General features: G+C 40.1%; 1 protein-coding gene and 1 non-coding gene across 2 annotated transcripts in view; one reads left to right on the plus strand and one right to left on the minus strand.

Annotated features, from left to right (window-relative positions):
* LOC124598582 (mucin-6-like) overlaps positions 1-23,496 on the minus strand; it is a 332,175-nt gene that overhangs the window by 85,528 nt on the left and 223,151 nt on the right. The window lies entirely within an intron of this gene.
* Positions 4,113-4,187, plus strand: Trnat-ugu. The gene has a single exon. It is a non-coding gene; the product is annotated as a tRNA-Thr (tRNA).

Raw genomic sequence — 23,496 nt, forward strand, 5'->3', positions numbered from 1 at the left:
CTAGTTCGGGCATAGCGTGTGCGTTCACACAAGAAGGTCAATGGCCGGGAAGTCATATTTTAACTATATATGACGGTAGTATCTGTTCCCGGAAGAACAGTTACCATGAATGACCATGCAGCTTTGCTAGAAATGAAATGATAATTAAATGGACACCCTAGCTGCAAACAGGCATTGATGTACTTCATTGGGGACATGTTGAAAATGTGTGCCTCGTCCGGGACACAAACCCGGGATCTCCTGCTTACATGGCAGATGCTCTATCCATCTGAGCCACCGCGGGCACAGAGGATAGTGCGTCTCCAGGGACTTATCCCTTGCATGCTCCCCGTGAGATCCACATTCCCAACATGTCCACACCACTACATTCGTAGTGCGCCTAATAGATGTTTGCCCATCATACTCATTACTGATGGCAGATTAATCTACCAAGTCCTGTACGAGTTCAGGCATAGCGTGTGCGTTCACACAAGAAGGTCAATGGCCGGGAAGCCATATTTTAACTATCTATGACGGTAGTCCCCCCCATGAACCATGGTCCTTGCCGTTGGTGGGGAGGCTTGCGTGCCTCAGTGATACAGATAGCCGTACCGTAGGTGCAACCACAACGGAGGGGTATCTGTTGAGAGGCCAGACAAACGTGTGGTTCCTGAAGAGGGGCAGCAGCCTTTTCAGTTGTTGCAAGGGCAACAGTCTGGATGATTGACTGATCTGGCCTTGTAACAATAACCAAAACGGCCTTGCCGTGCTGGTACTGCGAACGGCTGAAAGCAAGGGGAAACTACAGCCGTAATTTTTCCCGAGGGCATGCAGCTTTACTGTATGATTAAATGATGATGGCGTCCTCTTGGGTAAAATATTCCAGAGGTAAAATAGTCCCCCATTCGGATCTCCGGGCGGGGACTACTCAAGAGGATGTCGTTATCAGGAGAAAGAAAACTGGCGTTCTACGGATCGGAGCGTGGAATGTCAGATCCCTTAATCGGGCAGGTAGGTTAGAAAATTTAAAAAGGGAAATGGATAGGTTGAAGTTAGATATAGTGGGAATTAGTGAAGTTTGGTGGCAGGAGGAACAAGACTTCTGGTCAGGTGACAACAGGGCTATAAACACAAAATCAAATAGGGGTAATGCAGGAGTAGGTTTAATAATGAATAGGAAAATAGGAATGCGGGTAAGCTACTACAAACAGCATAGTGAACGCATTATTGTGGCCAAGATAGATACGAAGCCCACACCTACTACAGTAGTACAAGTTTATATGCCAACTATCTCTGCAGATGACGAAGAAATTGAAGAAATGTATGATGAAATAAAAGAAATTATTCAGATTGTGAAGGGAGACGAAAATTTAATAGTCATGGGTGACTGGAATTCGAGTGTAGGAAAAGGGAGAGAAGGAAACATAGTAGGTGAATATGGATTGGGGCTAAGAAATGAAAGAGGAAGCCGCCTGGTACAATTTTGCACAGAGCACAACATAATCATAGCTAACACGTGGTTTAAGAATCATGAAAGAAGGTTGTATACATGGAAGAACCCTGGAGATACTAAAAGGTATCAGATAGATTATATAATGGTAAGACAGAGATTTAGGAATCAGGTTTTAAATTGTAAGACATTTCCAGGGACAGATGTGGACTCTGACCACAATCTATTGGTTATGAACTGTAGATTAAAACTGAAGAAACTGCAAAAAGGTGGGAATTTAAGGAGATGGGACCTGGATAAACTGAAAGAACCAGAGGTTGTACAGAGTTTCAGGGAGAGCATAAGGGAACAATTGACAGGAATGGGGGAAAGAAATACAGTAGAAGAAGAATGGGTAGCTTTGAGGGATGAAGTAGCGAAGGCAGCAGAGGATCAAGTAGGTAAAAAGAAGAGGGCTAGTAGAAATCCTTGGGTAACAGAAGAAATATTGAACTTAATTGATGAAAGGAGAAAATATAAAAATGCACTAAATGAAGCAGGCAAAAAGGAATAAAAATGAGATTGACAGGAAGTGCAAAATGGCTAAACAGCGATGGCTAAAGGACAAATGTAAGGATGTAGAGGCCAATCTCACTGGGGGTAAGATAGATACTGCCTACAGGAAAATTAAAGAGACCTTTGGAGATAAGAGAACGACTTGTATGAATATCAAGAGCTCAGATGGAAACCCAGTTCTAAGTAAAGAAGGGAAAGCAGAAAGGTGCAAGGAGTATATAGAGGGTCTATACAAGGGCGATGTACTTGAGGACAATATTATGGAAATGGAAGAGGATGTAGATGAAGATGAAATGGGAGATATGATACTGCGTGAAGAGTTTGACAGAGCACTGAAAGACCTGAGTCGAAACAAGGCCCCCGGAGTAGACAACATTCCATTGGAACTACTGACGGCCTTGGGAGAGCCAGTCCTGACAAAACTCTACCATCTGGTGAGCAAGATGTATGAAACAGGCGAAATACCCTCAGACTTCAAGAAGAATATAATAATTCCAATCCCAAAGAAAGCAGGTGTTGACAGATGTGAAAATTACCGAACTATCAGTTTAATAAGTCACAGCTGCAAAATACTAACACGAATTCTTTACAGACGAATGGAAAAACTAGTAGAAGCCAACCTCGGGGAAGATCAGTTTGGATTCCATAGAAACACTGGAACACGTGAGGCAATACTGACCTTACGACTTATCTTAGAAGAAAGATTAAGGAAAGGCAAACCTACGTTTCTAGCATTTGTAGACTTAGAGAAAGCTTTTGACAATGTTGACTGGAATATTCTCTTTCAAATTCTAAAGGTGGCAGGGCTAAAATACAGGGAGCGAAAGGCTATTTACAATTTGTACAGAAACCAGATGGCAGTTATAAGAGTCGAGGGACATGAGAGGGAAGCAGTGGTTGGGAAGGGAGTAAGACAGGGTTGTAGCCTCTCCTCGATGTTGTTCAATCTGTATATTGAGCAAGCAGTAAAGGAAACAAAAGAAAAATTCGGAGTAGGTATTAAAATTCATGGAGAAGAAATAAAAACTTTGAGGTTCGCCGATGACATTGTCATTCTGTCAGAGACAGCAAAGGACTTGGAAGAGCAGTTGAATAGAATGGACAGTGTCTTGAAAGGAGGATATAAGATGAACATCAACAAAAGGAAAACAAGGATAATGGAATGTAGTCTAATTAAGTCGGGTGATGCTGAGGGAATTAGATTAGGAAATGAGACACTTAAAGTAGTAAAGGAGTTTTGCTATTTGGGGAGCAAAATAACTGATGATGGTCGAAGTAGAGAGGATATAAAATATAGACTGGCAATGGCAAGGAAAGCGTTTCTGAAGAAGAGAAATTTGTTCACATCGAGTATAGATTTAAGAGTCAGGAAGTCATTTCTGAAAGTATTTGTATGGAGTGTAGCCATGTATGGAAGTGAAACATGGGCGATAAATAGTTTGGACAAGAAGAGAATAGAAGCTTTGGAAATGTGGTGCTACAGAAGAATGCTGAAGATTAGATGGGTAGATCAAATAACTAATGAGGAAGTATTGAATAGGATTGGGGAGAAGAGAAGTTTGTGGCACAACTTGACCAGAAGAAGGGATTGGTTGGTAGAACATGTTCTGAGGCATCAAGGGATCACCAATTTAGTATTGGAGGGCAGCGTGGAGGGTAAAAATCGTCGAGGGAGACCAAGAGATGAATACACTAAGCAGATTCTGAAGGATGTAGGTTGCAGTAGGTACTGGGAGATGAAGAGGCTTGCACAGGATAGAGTAGCATGGAGAGCTGCATCAAACCAGTCTCAGGGCTGAAGACCACAACAACAACAACATGACGGTAGTATCTGTTCCCAAAAGAACAGTTACCATGTATGACCATGCAGCTTTGCTAGAAATGAAATGATAATTACCGTCATATATAGTTAAAATATGGCTTCCCGGCCATTGACCTTCTTGAGCGAACTCACACGCTATGCCCGAGCTCGTACGGGACTTGGTAGATTAATCTGCCATGAGTAATGAGTATGATGGGCAAACGTCTATTAGGCACACTACGAATGTAGTGGTGTGGACATGTTGGGAATGTGAATCTCGTTGGGAGTGTGCAAGGGAAAAGTCCCTGCAGACGCACTATCCTCTGTGCCCGCGGTGGCTCAGATGGATAGAGCGTCTGCCATGTAAGCAGGAGATCCCGGGTTCGAGTCCCGGTCGGGGCACACATTTTCAACATGTCCCCAATGAAGTACATCAATGCCTGTTTGCAGCTAGGGTGTCCATTTAATTATCATTTCATATCTATGACTCACATGATGCAGTTCAGAACCAAATAGTCAAAATGTGAGCAGATTAAGATTGTACACAACAACCAAGGTATAGAAGAAGTTGACTCAGTCAAATTCTTAGGTTTAAATGTAGATAAAAATTTGAGCTGGCATGCACACATTGAATACCTGGCAAACAACCGGAGCAGCTTTGCATTTGCAGTGCAAATACTGTAATTGCAATTGACATGGACACATGAAAAGTAGCATATACAAGCTACTTCGTATCCATTATTAGGTATGGTATTGTTTTTTGAGGTAACTCGACAAACGTGGTTCATGGTGTGGGTTCCTGGTATCATGTCCTAGTTCATGAACCACGGGCGGCGTATGAGTGGCCAAGTAAGTGGTCCTGACAGTCGAGATACCAGTTTCTTTGGAGTAAGGGTGGGCATCTCGGACATATTCCGAGTTGTGACCACCTTTGTGCTCAGATGGCAAAGACTACGAAATCCACCGGTTAGTCCCTCAACCGTTAGGGGTAAAACTCAATGGGACCCGGGGCAAGTAAGGCTAGCAACCTGCTTCCCTGGTACTATAAATATGATGCTGGCAACAATCAGAGCAAAATGCCTCGGACCTTTGGAGGTGACGGAGTCCCACCTCTAATTGACAAACCAGGGACTCCTAAGATACGACTCGGCAAACGTATGGTAACGAGATGGGGAGCTATTAATATCAATGGGGGCTACTCTGGGAAGTAGGTAGAGCTGGCAGAGGCTGCAAGTAAGATGGGGTTGGATGTTTTAGCTGTTAGTGACATTCGAGTAAGGGGTGAGAAAGAAGAAGTGGGAGAATACAATGTCTACCTGTCAGGAGTCAAAGCAGGAATGGCACAATGGGGTGTAGGGCTTTTCATCAGGAAAGAAATGGAACCCAGCGTAGTTGCAATAAGGTATGTAAACAAACGACTGATGTGGGTAGATCTGACAGTGTCTAGCAAGAAAATTAGGATTGTGTCAGTATATTCGCATTGTGAAGGGAGAGATCAAGATAAGATGGATAGTTTTTATGACGCACTCAGTGATGTAGTTGTTAGAGTAAAGGACAAGGACAGTGTTCTGCTCATGGGTGATTTTATGGGTAAATTTGGAGAGGATATGGAGGCCAACAGGAACGGGAAACAGCTCTTGGATTTCTGTGCCAGTATGGGCTTAGTAATCACAAACTCCTTTTTTAAACATAAGAACATTCACCGGTATACTTGGGAAGGCAGGGGAACCAGATCTATCATTGACTATATAATAACAGATCAGGAATTCAGGAAGGCTGTGAGGGACACACGTGTATTCAGGGGATTCTGCAGTGAAATTGGTATTGTGAGGCCGAAAGTGCAGGAGGTCAGGTCCATGTGTAGGAGGATAAGAGTGGAGAAACTTCAGAATAAGGAAATCAGACACAAGTACATAACAGTGATCTCAGAAAGGTAGTCAGGTCTATGTGTAGGAGGATAAGAGTGGAGAAACTTCAGAATAAGGAAATCAGACAAGTACATAACAGTGATCTCAGAAAGGTACCAGTTAGTTGAATGTAGTCAATTACAGTCATTGGAAAAGGAATGGACAAGGTACAGGGACACAGCACTAGAAGTGGCCAAAGAATGTATTGGAACAGTAGTGTGTAAAGGTAGGATGAAGCAAACAGCTTGGTGGAATGACACAGTCAAGGCAGCCTGTAAAAGGAAAAAGAAGGCATATCAAAAATGGCTACGTACTAGAACTCAGGTAGACAGAGAAAGTTATGTTGAAGAAAGAAACAAAGCCAAACAGATAATTACAGCATCCGAGAAGAAATCTTGGGAAGACTTTGGAAACAGGTTGGAGACCTTGGGTCAAGCTGCTGAAAAACCATTCTGGAGTGTAATTAGCAGTCTTTGAAAGGGAGGTAAGAAGGAAATGACAAGTATTTTGGACAGGTCAGGAAAACTGCTGGTGAATCCTGTTGATGCCTTGGGCAGATGGAGGGAATATTTTGAAGAGTTGCTCAATGTAGGTGAAAATACGATCAGTAATGTTTCAGATTTCAATGTACAATGGGACTGGAATGATGATGGAAATAGTATCACATTTGAGGAAGTGGAGAAAATGGTCAGTAGATTGCAGTGCAATAAAGCGGCTGGGGTGGATGAAATTAAGTCGGAACTCATCAAATACAGTGGAATGTCAGGTCTTAAATGGCTACACAGGATAATTGAAATGGTGTGGGAGTCGGGACTGGACGAAAGCAGTAATCACACCAATCTTTAAACATGGAAACAGAAAAGATTGTAACGACTACAGAGGTATCTCTTTGATCAGCATTGTGGGTAAAATCTTCTCAGGCGTTGTTGAAAGGAAAGTGCGAGTATTAGTTGAGGACAAATTGGATGAAAATCAGTGTGGGTTTAGGCCTCTTAGAGGTTGTCAGGGCCAGATCTTTAGCTTACGGCAAATAATGGAGAAGTGTTACAAGTGGAACAGGGAATTGTATCTATGTTTTATAGATCTAGAAAAGGCATATGACCGGGTTCCTAGGAGGAAGTTATTTTCTGTTCTACGTGATTATGGAATAGGAAGCAAACTTTTGCAAGCAATTATAGGTCTTTACATAGATAGTCAGGCAGCAGTTAGAGTTGACGGTAAATTGAGTTCATAGATTCAGGGGTAAGACAAGGCTGCAACCTGTCTCCACTGTTGTTCATATTATTTATGGATCATATGTTGAAAACAATAGACTGGCTGGGTGAGATTAAGATAGGTAAACACAAAATAAGCAGTCTCGCATATGCGGATGACTTAGTTGTGATGGCAGATTCTACTGAAAGTTTGCAAAGTAATATTTCAGAGCTAGATCAGAAATGTAAGGACTATGGTATAAAGATTAGCATCTCCAAAACAAAAGTAATGTCAGTGGGAAAGAGATATAAACGGATTGAGTGCCAAATAGGAGGAACAAAGTTAGAACAGGTGGACGGTTTCATGTACTTAGGATGCATATTCTCACAGGATGGCAACATAGTGAAAGAACTGGAAGCGAGGTGTAGCAAAGCTAATGCAGTGAGCACTCAGCTATGATCTACTCTCTTCTGCAAGAAGGAAGTCAGTACCAAGACTAAGTTATCTGTGCACCGTTCTATCTTTCGACCAACTTTGTTGTATGGGAGCGAAAGTTAGGTGGATTCAGGTTCCCTTATCAATAAGGTTGAGGTTGCGGATAGGAAAGTAGCTAGGATGATTGCAGGTACTAGTAGATGGGAACAATGGCAGGAGGTTGTGCACAATGAGGAAATCAAAGAAAAACTGGGAATGAACTCTATAGATGTAGCAGTCAGGGCGAACAGGCTTAGATGGTGGGGTCATGTTACACGCATGGGAGAAGCAAGGTTACCCAAGAGACTCATGGGTTCAGCAGTAGAGGGTAGGAGGAGTCGGGGTAGACCAAGGAGAAGGTACCTGGATTCGGTTAAGAACGATTTTGAAGTAATAGGCTTAACATCAGAAGAGGCACCAATGTTAACACTGAATAGGGGATCATGGAGGAATTTTATAAGGGGGACTATGCTCCAGACTGAACGCTGAAAGGCATAATCAGTCTTAAATGATGATGATGATGATGATGATCGACAAACATAGTGTGGATACTAAAAATACAGAAAAAAATCATACGAAATATGTGCACTGCAAATCATAAAGAACCATGTTGACCATTATTTATAAAACTTAAAATATTAACTCTGCCATCCTTATACATACATGAGATTATTATATTTTTGTACACCAGACATGAATTATTTGAGGGAAACCATTTTGTCCATTCACATGATACCAGAAACAAAGAAAATTTTATGCTCCCCACCCACCGCCTCAGACTGTATGCCCAGGGACCTCAATACATGGGAATGAAAATTTGTAATAAATAAAAAGGGAACAAGTTGATGCAGATGAATTTAGGTTCACTTAAAAGAAAGCTATATGAGGTACTGACACTGAAGTGTTATTACTCAGTGGATGAATTCATGCAGGACAAACTGGAAATTTGAGCTGGGTACAATGAGTTATCCTTATAGTGTTGTTATTTATTATAGTGCTATTATTTATTAATGTAAAAATCATTGTAATTGTTTTATAAATTTTTGACATGTCTCCTGTAGGCAAACCAAATGGATTGCAAATGTATGTCATGATATGAATAAAACACAATTCACAAAAAATTCACAATTCTGCATGATTGACTGATCTGACCTTGTAACATTAACCAAAATCGCCTTGCTGTGCTGGTCTGCAAATGGCTTAAAGCAAGGGGAAACGACATCTGTAATTTTTCCCCAGGGCTTACAGCTTTACTATATGGCTAAACGATGATGGTGCCTTCTTGTGTAAAATATTCTGGAGGTAAAATAGTCCCCCATTCAGATCTACAGGTGGGGACTACTCAGGAGGACTTTGTTATCAGGAGAAAGAAAACTGGCATTCTACGGATCGGAACATGGAATGTCACATCCCTTAATCGTGCAAGGAGATCAGAAAATTTAAAAAGGGAAATGGATAGGTTAAAGTTTGATATAGTAGGAATTAGTGAAGTTCAGTGGCAGGAGGAACAATGCTTCTGGTCAAGTGAATACAGAATTATAAATACAAAATCATATAGACCTAATGCAGGAGTAGGTTTAATAATAAAAAAATAAAAGTGTCGGTCAGCTACTACGAACAGCATAGTGAACGTATTATTGCAACCAAGATAAGACACGAAGCCCACGACTACCACAGTAGTAAAAGTTTATATGCCAACTAGTTCCGCAGATGATGAAGAGATTGAAGAAATTTACAATGAGATATAAGAAATTATTTACATAGTGAAAGGAGATGGAAATTTAATAACCATGGGGGACTGGAATTTGATAGTAGGAAAAGGAAGAGATGGAAAAATAGTAGGCGAATATGGAATGAGGGTAAGGAATGACAGAGGATGTTGCTTGGTAGAATTTTGCACAGAGCATAACTTAATTGTAGCTAACACTTGGTTTAAGACTCATGAAAGACGGTTGTATACATGGAAGAGGCCTGGAGACCCTGGAAGGTTTCAGATAGATTATATAATGGTAAGACAGAAATTTTGGAACCAGGTTTTAAATTGTAAAACATTTCCAGGGACAGATGTGGACTCCGACCACAATTTATTGGTTATGAATTGTAGATTAAAACTGAAGAAACTGCAAAAAGGTAGGGATTTAAGGAGATGGGACCTGGATAAACTGAAAGGACCAGATGTTGTAGAGAGTTTCACAGAGAGCATTAGGGAATGATTGACAAGAACTGGGGAAAGAAATAAAGTAGAAGAAGAATGGGTAGCTTTGAGTGATGAAATAGTGAAGGTAGCAGAGGATCATGTAGTTAAAAAGATGAGGGCTAGTAGAAACCAATGGGTAACAGAAGAAATATTGAATTTAATTGATGAAAGGAGAAAATATAAAAATACAGTGAAGAATGCAGGCAGAAAGAAAGACAGACGTCTCAAAAATGAGATCGACAGGAAGTCCAAAAAGTTTAAGCAGGGAGGACAAATGTAAGGATTTAGAGGCATATATCACTGGGAGTAAGATAGATACTGCCTACAGGAAAATTAAAGAGACCTTTGGAGAAAAGACAACCACTTGTATGAATATCAAGAGCTCAGATGGAAAACCAGTCCTAAGCAAAGAAGGGAAAGCAGGAAAGTGGAAGGAGTATATAGAGGGTCTATACAAGGGCAATGTACATCAACATTATGGAAATGGAAGAGGACATAGGTGAAGATGAAATGGGAGATACATTACTGCATGAAGGATTTCACAGAGCACTGAAAGACCTAAGATGAAACAAGGCCCCGGGAGTAGACAACATTCCATTAGCACTACTGATATCCTTGGGAGAGCCAGCCCTGTCAAACCTCTACCATCTGGTGAGCAATATGTATGAGACAGGTGAAATACCCTCAGACTTCAAGAAGAATATAACAATTTCAGTCCCAAAGAAAGCAGATGTTGACAGGTGTGAAAATTACCAAACTATCAGTTTAATAAGTCATGGCTGCAAAATACTGACACACCTTTGTATATGGCCACATGAGGCAGCAATGCTTACTGTATTTCTGGGACGCCTTAACTCCCTCCATCCAAGCATTTGCTTCACCATGGAAGTGGGGAACAATGGAGACTTTCCATCGTAAATATCTTGGTCTGCAAAAAAGTAATGGTTCTTTTGATCACAGGATGTTCCATAGTTCCATAAAACAACTCACACTGATCTATACCTGTGAGTTGCGAGCTGCCATCACCTATCTCAATGCAATGGTGTAATACAGGCGGCTAGAGTTACAGAGGCATCTCAGATGCATGGAGCTTATCAGCACAGCTTAGCTATCTTTGCTCTGTTTTTATACAAAACAAGTACTGTGATTAACAGATCCATAATGCAAGTCAACCTGCCTGCAGTAAACCTCAAGAACAGCCAAAAGAAATGGAAAACTCCAAGAGGATGCTTCTTCTACTCTACGTTGGGTGCCCTTTAAGATCAGCAGGAGGGGTGATGAAGAGGTGGCCGGTTATAGCACAGACTGATGTCCCCTTTACTGATATTAGCTTTTCACCTAGAACAGTTTTTTATACAATGTGTCATTTCAAGGTATTTAGTTTTCTCAAGTTAAAAGAAACACCACGTATATGAATAAATGTGAAAAGCTGGCAGATATACATATTCAAAGTGTTTGTAAGGAAAATCATGATAATTCTGTCATGTTGACTAAATCCCAGAATGAGAAATTTATATTTTATCTAACTGCTGCTGGAGATCATTATTATTCTGACAAATATCTGATAACACTAGAAGCTACATTGTGAGAAAGTGAATTTAAATACAAAGTTGTAAGTGGTGTGTTTATTTGTAATGTCTAAGACAGTTTGACAAGAGAAACCTATTTTGTGTCAGTGTTATATTTAGTTTGGAATTTGTATCCGAGAGAGCCAAAACAAGCTTATACAAACAGATTACTGACAGTAGTTGAAGCACATGCTGTAGGAAGAACTGAAGATGTAAATGAGCATTAACTCTTGAATCCCAGTGGATCATAAGATCTTTTCGTTACATGTGACTGATGAACACAGGACACGGTGCAGAAATATTTTCCTGTTTTCATTCTTCAAGGCTAGATAATTTCCATAACTTACTGAAATCTTTCTAGTGCAATCTCATAAGGTAATGGAGAAACTTATTTATATTCACAATTGAAAATTGAAAAATATTCTGATGTTTTTGATATGAAATCTGTGTCTAATTGGGTCTGTTTGGAAGGTTTGGAGTGAAGTAAGATTTAATGTACTTTATTATTCTGAAAGGGAAAATTTACTTACATTTATACTTGAATAGGGAAATTTTGTTGTATTTTTAAAGGAAATATAAATTTTACTGTTTTTGAAGGAAAATATTTTTGCATGACATCATTTTGAGGTGTTTGTATTTATGCTCTATCTGGACTCTGTACATCAGACATACATTATGTCTTTATACTGTTTGTGCTGGAATAAGTTTATGTTATTGAATATTAAGTGAATTTAAGAAATTATTACGTTTTCTTAATGAATTTTGGATATGTTTGGCTAACTGTTGTTCTGTATTTCTGGCAATTTGTGTCTGTTTAAATATTATTTTCTCTGTTTAGAAATACAAGGTGCATTCCATAGGTAGTGCAATCAAATTCATGAAAAATAATTTACTGAATATATTCATACAAATAATCAAAAATTTTCAAATAATCAGAAATTTTCAGAATAGCACCCTCTTGCATCGATATATTTCTGGAGGCGGTGTTTCCAGGCCTGGAAGGCATCCTGGAATGCCTTTTCCGGAATGTCCTTTACAGCTGATGTAACATGCACCTGGATGCTTTCTATTGTGTCCCAATGTTTTCCTTTCATGACTCCTTTTAACCGAGGAAACAAAAAAAAAAAGTCAGCAGGAGCCAGGTCAGGACTGTAGGGAGGCTGGGGAACTAATGGGGTCTTGGTCCTGGCCAGGAAGTCATTGACAATTAAGGCGCTGTGACTCAGCGCATTGTCGTGGTGAACTTTCCACGTGTCCTTGATGTCGCTTCAGCAGTGTGAGACCCTCCTTTTCAGTCTTTTGAGCACTTCCAAGTAGAAAGCTGAGTTCACTGTAGTTCTGGTAGGTACGAATTCGTGGTGGACAATGCCTCTGACATCAAAGAAGACAATGAGCATCGTTTTGATCCTAGACTTGCTCATGCATGCCTTCTTGGGACGGGGCAACGATGGGGTGTGCCACTCTGAACTCTGCCTTTTTGTCTCAGGGTCATACTCAAAATCCATGACTCATCATCAATGATAACTGAGTTTAAAAAATGAGGATCATTTTCACACATTTCCAACATTTCTCGGCACCGAAGCACTCGCATGTGATTGTGTTTGTTGGTCAACACTTTTGGGATGAGTTTGGCACACACCTTTCACATGTTCAAATCTTTGGCCACAATGGGGAAAACGGTTGTTTTTGACATGTTTAGAGTTTGTGCTACCAATCAAAGGCTCAGCCGTCTGTCAGAGTTCGAACGATCGCACACACGCGTCACATTTTCATTGACTCGTGAGGTTGATGGCCGTCCACTGCGAAGTTCATTTGTGATCTCCTCTTGGCCTTCCATGAACGACTTGTGCCATCAGAAAATTTGTGATTTGGACAAGGAATCAGTCCCAAAAGCATGCTGAAGTAATGGAAACATTTCTGTGGCGTTCTTCCCAAGTTTAACACAAAATCTGATAGTGTACCATTGCTCTACAGAATGATCCATTGTGCCGTGTTACATAAACTCAAAACGGGGTTGACGGAAATGCATGTTCTGACTCTCTGGCAGCTCGCAGCCGAATTGAGACAAAGAGCATTTTGAAGCTAACACCTCCCTCCACTTTGCCCAGACGGTTACAACACGCTGTGGTGTACCGTTGTGTCAGAAAAAAATTGGTCGCATTACTTATGGAACGCACTCTGTACTTAATGAAAGATACAGGGTGACTTACTAGTTTACTGTTGTCAAATTGCAGTCAGAATTTGTACATGATTATTATGGAAAACCTGAAGCATTAATAACAATTTTGTTCTGAGTAGAGGACTCAAGCTGAAATATCATATAATTGAACACCTTTTGACTGTGAAATATCATATAATTGAACAAATTTTGCCTACCATCCTAACTAATATTTTTTTCAGCTGATTGTGTTTAGAGAGAAGAAATTATTTTTCAGACCATATATGTCAGAAATTCTGAAAAATTTTCACAGGTGAATGAATTTTCTACATAAACTGGATTGTTGTTAAAAAATATTTTGAGGAAGAAATTAACTGTTGAACATGCAGTGGATGACTATAAAGTCAGTATGGATGTACTGTGTTAAGATGTTTCTTGTAATTTGAAGGTGACAAGATGAATATTATGTTGTGTTGTTGAGACTGTCTACTTATTTTGAGAGTCTTTGAGAAATGTGATGCTGATGCTACTGATGATGAGTATAGGATTTTTGTGTGTTATGAAAAGATCGCTTTATGTTCGACCTCTGCTTAAAACAGAATTACTACTCAGCACACATATTGGTTGAAAGCACCAATGATGGCTGTTAATCAGTTGAAATCGATTTACAAAAGTGAATAAATAACACATGATTTTGCGATTGGTTGCTGCATATTTGGTAATTTTATGATATGAAGGGTTTTCAAGTATGATGCTGATACTGTATAGCTGTGAGGTATAGGTTATGTTGAAGAGTTATGGTGATGTTTCAGATGATGAGAGTGTTGAAAGTACTAATGATGTGTTAGGGAACATGTTTGGATTTGTGGTATAACATGTTCATTTACATCATGTAGTAGGCCTACGTGTTTCTAACAGGCAGTAAGAGAAAACTTTGTGATGTGTTCACTGTGAGTCTGATGGCTGTATGAAGAATACGTAGGTTACATCCAATGATCTTGTCACGAATTTTTTTGGGACTATAATAAAGGGTTAGTGGTTAATTGTGAAAAACTGCTGTAATATTGCGCTGCAGCTGTTATCATTAGTACTATCAGAGTGTTTACTGAGACTATTCAAGAGCATATTGCAGAAAAGGTGTCATAAATTAATTTTAATTTTGTTATAATACCTCTCCGGAAATGCATTTTGGCTTGGGCTGTGAACTGCTGAGGGATTACGATTAAACGTTTGCCGTCATTACCAATAAGAAGTATACTTATGTTTGTGTATAAATAATAAGAAATTTTCTTTATGCTTTGAAAAGGAAAACATATATTCTGTTGTTCCAGACTTGAAAATATTTTGACAAATAACCGTAGCTTAATGTATCTCACTCTGCTAATTTTAATGGATAATTATATGCATGGTATTTAAATATTCATGTTGCCATTCTGAAGGCTATGAATGAAACTTGTGTGGAATATGGGATGCAAATAAACACAGCAAAAGCAAAGAGTATGGTCATCAGTCTTCCCCCCCAAGAACCATGGACCTTGCCGTTGGTGGGGAGGCTTGCGTGCCTCAGCGATACAGATAGCCGTACCGTAGGTGCAACCACAATGGAGGGGTATCTGTTGAGAGGCCAGACAAACGTGTGGTTCCTGAAGAGGGGCAGCAGCCTTTTCAGTAGTTGCAGGGGCAACAGTCTGGATGATTGACTGATCTGGCCTTGTAACACTAACTAAAACGGCCTTGCTGTGCTGGTACTGCAAACGGCTGAAAGCAAAGGGAAACTATGGCTGTAATTTTTCCCGAGGGCATGCAGCTTTACTGTATGATTAAATGATGATGGCGTCCTCTTGGGTAAAATATTCCGGAGGTAAAATAGTCCCTCATTCGGATCTCCGGGCGGGGACTACTCAAGAGGATGTCGTTATCAGGAGAAAGAAAACTGGCGTTCTACGGATCGGAGCGTGGAATGTCAGATCCCTTAATCGGGCAGGTAGGTTAGAAAATTTAAAAAGGGAAATGGATAGGTTGAAGTTAGATATAGTGGGAATTAGTGAAGTTTGGTCGCAGGAGGAACAAGACTTCTGGTCAGGTGACTACAGGGTTATAAACACAAAATCAAAGAGGGGTAATGCAGGAGTAGGTTTAATAATGAATAGGAAAATAGGAATGTGGGTAAGTTACTACAAACAGCATAGTGAACGCATTATTGTGGCCAAGATAGATACGAAGCCCACACCTACTACAGTAGTACAAGTTTATATGCCAACTATCTCTGCAGATGACGAAGAAATTGAAGAAATGTATGATGAAATAAAAGAAATTATTCAGATTGTGAAAGGAGACGAAAATTTAATAGTCATGGGTGACTGGAATTCGAGTGTAGGAAAAGGGAGAGAAGGAAACATAGTAGGTGAATATGGATTGGGGCTAAGAAATGAAAGAGGAAGCCGCCTGGTACAATTTTGCACAGAGCACAACATAATCATAGCTAACACGTGGTTTAAGAATCATGAAAGAAGGTTGTATACATGGAAGAACCCTGGAGATACTAAAAGGTATCAGATAGATTATATAATGGTAAGACAGAGATTTAGGAACCAGGTTTTAAATTGTAAGACATTTCCAGGGACAGATGTGGACTCTGACCACAATCTATTGGTTATGAACTGTAGATTAAAACTGAAGAAACTGCAAAAAGGTGGGAATTTAAGGAGATGGGACCTGGATAAACTGAAAGAACCAGAGGTTGTACAGAGTTTCAGGGAGAGCATAAGGGAACAATTGACAGGAATGGGGGAAAGAAATACAGTAGAAGAAGAATGGGTAGCTTTGAGGGATGAAGTAGCGAAGGCAGCAGAGGATCAAGTAGGTAAAAAGACGAGGGCTAGTAGAAATCCTTGGGTAACAGAAGAAATATTGAACTTAATTGATGAAAGGAGAAAATATAAAAATGCACTAAATGAAGCAGGCAAAAAGGAATACAAATGTCTCAAAAATGAGATTGACAGGAAGTGCAAAATGGCTAAACAGCGATGGCTAAAGGACAAATGTAAGGATGTAGAGGCCAATCTCACTAGGGGTAAGATAGATACTGCCTACAGGAAAATTAAAGAGACCTTTGGAGATAAGAGAACGACTTGTATGAATATCAAGAGCTCAGATGGAAACCCAGTTCTAAGTAAAGAAGGGAAAGCAGAAAGGTGCAAGGAGTATATAGAGGGTCTATACAAGGGCGATGTACTTGAGGACAATATTATGGAAATGGAAGAGGATGTAGATGAAGATGAAATGGGAGATATGATACTGCGTGAAGAGTTTGACAGAGCACTGAAAGACCTGAGTCGAAACAAGGCCCCCGGAGTAGACAACATTCCATTGGAACTACTGACGGCCTTGGGAGAGCCAGTCCTGACAAAACTCTACCATCTGGTGAGCAAGATGTATGAAACAGGCGAAATACCCTCAGACTTCAAGAAGAATATAATAATTCCAATCCCAAAGAAAGCAGGTGTTGACAGATGTGAAAATTACCGAACTATCAGTTTAATAAGTCACAGCTGCAAAATACTAACACGAATTCTTTACAGACGAATGGAAAAACTAGTAGAAGCCAACCTCGGGGAAGGTCAGTTTGGATTCCGTAGAAACACTGGAACACGTGAGGCAATACTGACCTTTCGACTTATCTTAGAAGAAAGATTAAGGAAAGGCAAACCTACGTTTCTAGCATTTGTAGACTTAGAGAAAGCTTTTGACAATGTTGACTGGAATACTCTCTTTCAAATTCTGAAGGTGGCAGGGCTAAAATACAGGGAGCGAAAGGCAATTTACAATTTGCACAGAAACCAGATGGCAGGTATAAGAGTCGAGGGACATGAAAGGGAAGCAGTGGTTGGAAAGGGAGTGAGACAGGATTGTAGCCTCTCCCCGATGTTATTCAATCTGTATATTGAGCAAGCAGCGATGGAAACAAAAGAAAAATTCAGAGTAGGTATTAAAATCCATGGAGAAGAAATAAAAACTTTGAGGTTCGCCGATGACATTGTAATTCTATCAGAGACAGCAAAGGACTTGGAAGAGCAGTTGAACGGAATGGACAGTGTCATGAAAGGAGGGTATAAGATGAACATCAACAAATGCAAAACAAGGATAATGGAATGTAGTCGAATTAAGTCGGGTGATGCCGAGGGAATTAGATTAGGAAATGAGACACTTCAATTAGTAAACGAGTTTTGCTATTTGGGGAGCAAAATAACTGATGATGGTCGAAGTAGAGAGGATATAAAATGTAGACTGGCAGTGGCAAGGAAAGCGTTTCTGAAGAAGAAAAATTTGTTAACATCGAGTATAGAGTGTCAGGAAGTTGTTTCTGAAAGTATTTGTATGGAGCGTAGCCATGTATGGAAGTGAATCATGGATGATAACTAGTTTGGACAAGAAGAGAATAGAAGCTTTCGAAATGTGGTGCTACAGAAGAATGCTGAAGATTAGATGGGTAGATCATATAACTAATGAGGAGGTATTGAATAGGATTGGGGAGAAGAGAAGTTTGTGGCACAACTTGACTAGAAGAAGGGATCGGTTGGTAGGACATGTTCTGAGGCATCAAGGGATCACCAATTTAGTACTGGAGGGCAGCGTGGAGGGTAAAAATCGTAGAGGGAGACCAAGAGATGAATACACTAAACAGATTCAGAAGGATGTAGGTTGCAGTAGGTACTGGGAGATGAAGAAGCCTGCACAGGATAGAGTAGCATGGAGAGCTGCATCAAACCAGTCTCAGGACTGAAGACCACAACAACAACAACATGGTCATCAGTACAAAACACAGACTGTCTAAGATTAAAATAGGACAATCTCCCATTAGCCAAGTGCGTGCATTTAAATATCTGGGAAGCACAGTAACTGAAGACTTGAGATGTCACCAGAAGGTGAAAAGTTGAATTGGCATAGCAAAGGAGGCATTCAACAGAAAGAGGAGACTCTTGTGTGGCAAATTAGATAAAGATCTAAGGAAAAGGCTTGTCAAATTTTTTTTTCTGGAGTGTGGCACTGTATGGGACAGAAACATGGACACTGAGGTGAGAGGATGAAAAAAGGTTAGAAGCATTTGAGATGTGGATGTGGAGGAGCATGGAGAGAATAAGGTGGATGGAAAGAGTGAGTAATGAAAGAGTATTGGAAAGGGTTGGTGAGAGAAGATGTCTGCTGAAGGTTGTAAGAGAAAGGAAAAAGAACTTGTTTGGACATTCATTGAGAAGGGAGTGCTTGTTAAGAAGATGCTTTTGAAGGATTGGTTTGTGGGAGAAAGCTGCGTGGGATTAGCCGAGCAGTCTAAGGTGCTGCAGTCATGGACTATGCGGCTGGTCCCAGTGGAGGTTTGAGTCCTCCCTCAGGCATAGGTGTGTGTGTTTGTCCTTAGGATAATTTAGGATAAGTAGTGAGTAAGCTTAAGGACTGATGACCTTAGCAGTTAAGTCCCATAAGATTTCACACACATTTGAACATTTTTTGTGAGAGAAGACTGAGAGGAAGAAGAAGATACAAGATGCTAGATGACATAAAGGGAAGAGGAAATTATGCAGACCTGAAGATGGCAGAAGACTGGACAGCCTGGAGAACTACCAAGTGAAAACCTGCCTTTCGGCAGAACACTGATGATGGTGATGATGTTGACATTAAAATGAAATTAATATCCTCTTGGCACAACTTACAAAAAATGAAATTAAGTAGCGTATCAAGTATATTTTATTAAGACTCAAAAAATATATGAGGTCTGTTCAAAAAATTCTGGAACATTCATAATTTTGTGCCAGTAGTGTGTTGGAGTGAAATGCGGTTGGCATTCTGCAAATGCCTGTGTTTAATGTGTATCTGCCAGAATTCTCATTGTTGTATGTGTGTTAGTTATTGTTCAGATCTGTATTGAGTAGAGTGTTGAGTCGCACAACTTGCAAATTTCAAGATGGCAGAGTTAGCGGAGCATTGCGTCTGCATTAAATTTTCCGTGAAACTCAAGAAAACCTTTACAGAGACACAGCAATGATTCAGGAAGCCTACAGTGATGAGAGCCATACTTGTTGCTGTGAATGGTCAACACAGTTTAAAAATGGCCGGATGGAAGTTAAAGATGACTCTCACTCAGAACGTCCATCGACATCTACTGATGACGCTAAAACCAATTAAAGACTGACTGACTGAGAGGTTGCAAAATAATGTAACATTTCAGTTGGACCGTGTCATCAAATCCTGACACGGCATCTTGGAATGCATTGTGTTGCCGCCAAGTTCATCCCACAGCTCATAGAGTAAAGATCAGAAAGACCTTTGCCTTGCAACCAGTACAGAGCTTTTGGAACATGCAGTTGAGATGTTCCTTAAGAGAATCTTAACTGGTGATGAGACATGGATCTATGGTTATGATGTTGAGACCAAGGTCACTCTTCACAGTGGATCAGGATAGGTTTTCCAAGACCAAAACAAGTTCATCAGGTGAGGTCAAATGCCAAACCCATGCTGATAGTTTTCTTTGACTTTGAAGGATTAGTTCTTCATGAATTCATTAATAGATGGCACTATTGGGACATGTTGCGATGCCTGTGAGAAAATATGAGATGGAAATAGCCTGAATGTCTTGAGACAATTCATGGCTCTTACATCACAATAACACACTCAAACATTTAACCCTGTTGGTGCATGACAGTTGCACAAAAAACAAAATCACTGTGCTGCCTCATCTTCCGTACTCTCCATACCTGGCTCTTGTGGACATTTTTTTATATTCAAAGTTGAAAATCCCTTTGAAAGGATTAAGATTTGCAATGACAGAAAATGACAAATAGAAATCCAAAGCTAATGGATTATCCTTGGCTTTTCTATCTTAACGAACTTATCAAAGTTATTACATTTGATAAAAGGTTTTCTCCATTACAACAGGAAAAAACCTTCGTCTCTTGGTCACATCTCTTGAACAAGACATAAAATGAGGATTGAGTAAGCAGGTCTATTTCATTTAAACAGGAAAAAAGAGTCTTGGACATGATGCCTGCTAAATCTGAAGATGATAATAATAATGAGAAAAACAATCTGACTGACAATTTCTGAGTGAAATTTGTTATTGTCAAGAAAACATTATGGCAAAAAAATCCTGTAAACAGAAGCTGAATGTTCCTACATGCAAAAGCATTATAGTTAAAGACTTTAACAGTGGTGAACAAGAAAATTCAGATACCGAAATGGATGATATGAAAAGTGAAGCGTCTTCTGCCCATAATGACACTAACCAAATGTCAAAGTTATTAGGAAAAAACTGTCCCTGTTCACTCAATTTTATGGTATCAATAACACAGACAGGGCAAGAGTAGGACTTACTGGCTAAATTTTAGGTCATAGTGAATGGCGATTCAGCCTTTGTGTAGGATGTGTTTCAGCAGTTCCAGTCCATTGTGGTTTTGTATAATGAAGAGATGCTTCTTTATGTGGCTGCTGAAAATTTTGTGTAATTGCTCTGCATTTCAGTGGTGTTGCAGAAGTCTTCAGGACAACATACAAAAACATGGACAAGCAACTATTCACATGTAGATGAGTAATGATCGCATAGGCACACTAAAATTTCTGGAATCACACTATTTTTCAATGTTTTATTCTCCAGTGGATTTCCCTCCCCAAACGCCCACCCCTCTCTCTCTCTCTCTCTCGCCCACCTGTCAATCTGTCACACATGCAAGAACGAGTGCGCACACACACACACACACACACACACACACACACACACATGCACATAGAGGAAGAGTAAGGAGGTGGATGAGCTGCAGAAACAGAAGGAGCACTGAAATATTCAATAAATGAGGAACATCATTTCCAATTGTATAATGTCCAACAGTGGACAAAATTGAGTGTTGAGCTGTCTTTCATTCTGTGAAGTCAGATTGTAACAAATCATATTCACTAACAGTGTTGATAGCTGCCGAAAACTAGCTGTTGTTTCAAATCGCATTCAGTCCTCTGTAGTGTGGGTTTCAAATCCTATTGTGACAAGCACTAACACTACATGAAGCTGATTACTTACTTTGCTCAGATGGCTTTATTGCCAGTGAGTGTGCTTTTGTTGATAGTACTATGTATTACTTGTGAATTATGCATAGGGGAACAATTGCCTGGCACAGTTGTTAATTTGGTTACTGCTGGTACAATGGCAGGTTATCCAGCTTGAAGTGAGTTTGGACGTGGAGGTATAGTCGGTGCATGAGCAAAGGGCAAGGTAGCAATGAAGTGAGGATTTTCCCATATGACCATTTCACGAGTGTACCGTGAATATCAGGAATTCGGTAAAACATCAAATCTCCAACATCTCTGTGGTTGGAAAAAGATCCTTTAAGAATGGCACCATTGACAACTGAAGAGAATTTTTCAACATGACAGAAGTACAACCCTTCCACAAATTGCTGCAGATTTCAGCACTGGGCCATCAACAGTGCCAGCGTGCAAACTGTTCAACGAAACATCATCGATATGGGCTTGGAGCTGAAGGCCCACTCGTGTACCCTTGAAGACTGCATGACACACAGCTTTACAGCTCGCCTGGACCCATCAACACCAACATCGGACTGTTGATGACTGGAAACATGTCGCCTGGTTGGATGAGTCTCATTTCAAATTGTATCAAGAAGATGGACATGTATGGGTATGGAGACAGTCTTATGAATCCATAGACCCTGCATGTCAGCAGGGGACTGTTCAAGCTGGAGGAGACTCTGTAATGGTGTGGGGCATGTGTAGTTGGAGTGATATGAGACCCCTGATATGTCTAGATACGACTCTTGACAGTTTGACTCGTATGTAAGCATCCTGTCTGATCACCTGCATTCTGATGGACTTGGCAATTCCAGCAAAACAATGCAACACCCCACACATCCAGAGTTGGTAGGGTTGCTCCAGGAACACACTTCTAAGTTTAAGCACTTCTGCCCTGGCCACAAACTCCCCAGACATGAACATTATTGAGCATATCTGGGATGCCTTGCAACATGCTGTTCAGAAGAGATCTCCACCCCCTTGTATTCTTATGAATTTATGGACAGCCCTGCTAGGATTCATGGTGTCAATTCCCTCCAGCACTACTTCAAGACCAGACATTAGTCGAGTCGGTGCCACGTCGTGTTGTGGGGCTTCTGTGTGCTTGTGGGTGCCCAATACATTATTAGGCAAGTGTAAAAGTTTCTTTGGCTCTTCACTGCATATATATGGTGGAAGAAATCACAGTAGGGACAAATCAACTTAAACCACTATACAGCAAAGTGAGTGAAACAAAGGAGACTGATGTGTATAATACACTATGTAAACATTTTAGGGATAACTGATGATAATAAGAGATTTATAGTTCTAAGCTAACATAATTGATTCAACAGCTGTGGTAACTGGCAGTGAGGTAAAGTCTGCAGCTCATAGTCTCGCGGTCGCGTTCTCGCTTCCCGAGCATGGGCTCCTGGGTTCGATTCCCGGTGGGGTCAGGGATTTTCACCTGCCTCAAGATGACTGGGTGTTTGTGGTGTCCTCATCATTTCATCTTCATTCATGAAAGTGGCGAGATTGGACTGGGAATTTGTACGGGCGCTGATAACTGTGCAATTGAGCGCCCCACAAACCAAATGTCATCAGTCATCATCATCATCAGTGGGGATAAAGTTGGTGTGTCAGCTTGTAGCTGCTTGGAAGGAGGAGGATTGAACTAAATTTGAAGAGAAGCTGATGGTCTTTCCGAACTTGTATACATTAAAATGTTTGACCAAAGGATTTAGGTTTTGGATTAACAGTTTTGTTTAATAATAACACAAACAAACATGTAAATAATACAGCATATCATTAAAGAGTTATAGCAGAAAGACATTGTGAATTGTATATCATAATGGGTAATGTGAAAATTTTTGTTGTGTTATAACATGATTATGTTAGTTTGACATAAATCCTATTAAACTCAATTGGCAGCAAGAAGAATGTTATGAGTATTCTGTACATTAGAATGTTTATTGTGAAAAATTTATTTTTTATGAAATGATAATGTTCTTCTATAATAATAACAAAAATAATTGGTTAGTTACTCTTTTTTTTGTATATTTTATAAATTATTGAATCAAAGCATACTAAGTCCAACAAATGTTATATAAATTTGAAGAACACAACTGCAAATTGATTTCCCCATTTCATGTTTCCAGAAGTAAGT

The sequence above is a fragment of the Schistocerca americana genome, chromosome 1, assembly GCF_021461395.2.
Source record: "Schistocerca americana isolate TAMUIC-IGC-003095 chromosome 1, iqSchAmer2.1, whole genome shotgun sequence".
Taxonomy (NCBI): domain Eukaryota; kingdom Metazoa; phylum Arthropoda; class Insecta; order Orthoptera; family Acrididae; genus Schistocerca; species Schistocerca americana.